This window comes from Palaemon carinicauda, chromosome 27, assembly GCF_036898095.1.
Source record: "Palaemon carinicauda isolate YSFRI2023 chromosome 27, ASM3689809v2, whole genome shotgun sequence".
In the NCBI taxonomy this organism is placed as follows: domain Eukaryota; kingdom Metazoa; phylum Arthropoda; class Malacostraca; order Decapoda; family Palaemonidae; genus Palaemon; species Palaemon carinicauda.
In genome coordinates this window covers 44,522,032-44,524,531 of record NC_090751.1, presented here as the reverse complement: position 1 = coordinate 44,524,531, position 2,500 = coordinate 44,522,032, and positions in this window count along the sequence as shown.

Sequence of the window (2,500 nt, the reverse complement as noted above, 5' to 3'; positions counted from 1 at the left end):
ATCAGTGTTTACCTGTAGAAACGGGAAGCCTATCATCTTCGTTAAGGGAATATGTCAAATTTGACTTTGAATAATCATATATATACTCAGCAAAGAGCTGCTGCTCAGTATTTTTCAACTGATAAGGAATACGTCTTGACAATACAAAATAACCCTTTTCCTGTACAGCCCAGGAACGTAAAGGGTAGATTATCCTTAAATCTGCCATCTTTGATGTAGGCTTAACAGTTCCTCCTTTGCTTAAACCAAACGAATCTGATACTCACTATCAGAGTAAAAGGCAAGTCTTTTGTATGTTCTTGACTGTAACTAGAGCAATGAGAAACTCAATTTTTATCGTTCCTGTTTTCCTGATACAAAACTAACTGTAATGAACAGATATTGCTGGTCGAAACTTTCATTTCAATATATTTTTACCCAAGTCTAAAATACGAAAATAATAGAAAGAAATAAGAAGAGAACACAATAATTCTAAATACAATTGAAATACTTAACGAATGAAAATGCTCATAAAATTTCTATCTTTTTTTCTTAAAATATTCAACACTATTTACTCCTTCTCCCTCTTTTATATAAAAAACTGTCTTACATTCTGTGTTATATACGTATTATTTTCTCCTTCATCTTTAATTTCCATATGAATATTTTACCTTTCACTCGAGCATCATCCGAATAAATGCATGATTGTATTCCTTTATTATGAGCTACATCTTAGCTCGTTCTTTAGTATTGTTCGTTATCATTTATCTAATTCTTTAAATTTTCACATTAAGTCGCAATAATAACTTTAAAGAAATAAGGACCATAATATCAATAAAATCATTAAACGGAATGACAACAGAAAAAAAAACAATAATAATATAAATCTTTTCGTATATGCACTGTATATAAGAACGTGTATAATATATAGTGTGTCTATATACACACACGCACCCACACATATATGTGTATATATATATATATATATATATATACATATATATATATATATATATATATATATATATATATATACATATATATATATATATATATATATATATATATATATATATATACATATATATATATATATATATATATATATATATATATATATACATATATATATACATATATATATATACATATATATATATATATATATATATATATATATATATATATATATATATATACTGTATGTATATACACATATATATAAATGCTAATTACATTTTAAAATTTTTCGGTAATCTCTGAATCTATACCGTAACTCACCTAGTAATGAGAAACTTTGCTATCGTGGTTGTACGGTAGTTTTCTTATGAATTAAGAGGCAAATATGTCGATGCTTGTAGATACGTAAGTTACAAATATTACCATGAGTTATTATCTGAATTCTGTTGCTTCTTACCAAGTCACCCACAATGATTATATATATATATATATATATACATATATATATATATATATATATATATATATATATATATATATATATCTATATATATATATATATATATATCTATATATCTATCTATCTATCTATCTATCTATCTATCTATCTATATATATATATATATATATATATATATATATATATATATATATATATATATATATATACCAGAATCTAACATTATGGAAATATATAAATTGTATAAGACATAAATTTAGCCCGATACCTGACGACATGGCAAGAATTTCCAATGGAAAGTCCATGGCTGTCAGAAATGTAGAAGCGGTCGCATTGGCTTCCTGAAATGGCCTAAATGACAAGGGCTTTGGCAAAAAATTCGGTGAAAGGGAATTAGACTTATTCGTATTTACATATTGATGGCCAAACTATATGGAATTTCATTGCTAAAATTACAAAAGAAGGTATTATATTGAAACTGAAAAAAAAAAAAAAACTTGTAGTATATCTTTTTACTGAACCTTACTGACAATCATCCCAATTCCCTGCTTCTCAATGCACGAAACATATCTTTTAAAGTTACCTATGTTGAAGATTATCAATTCTAACTATACTAAAAGATGACGGATATAATAATTCATTCTTTATGTTGCAGCAAAATTATTAAAGGCCACTGATAAAAGACAAAGACAAGGAGGCAGGCAATTTACTAGAAACTGACCATATATACATATGATGTGTCCTCATATTTCCTCTCAACCCAAGGCAAGAGCAGGTAAAGCCAGGCAATAGCTGCTTATTACTCACAAGAATGATGAGCATTGAACGTTTCAAATAGGCAACCACAACCCTTCAGGAGTTTTTATTGAAGACTGATTTACCAAACCATCAATGGCAATACTCCAGGTCTTCTTATCTCTCCATTTACGACCGTATGATTGAAATTACCTAAATGCAAGTGTTTTAACATAAGGAAAAAACCGGCATTAATGTCTTAACATAAGGAAAAAACCGGCATTAATGTCTTTACATACAAGTAAGTGATATCATTTTAGCCTCAATGGTTGAGTTTTTTTTATAGGAAAATACGTAATCTAGCTT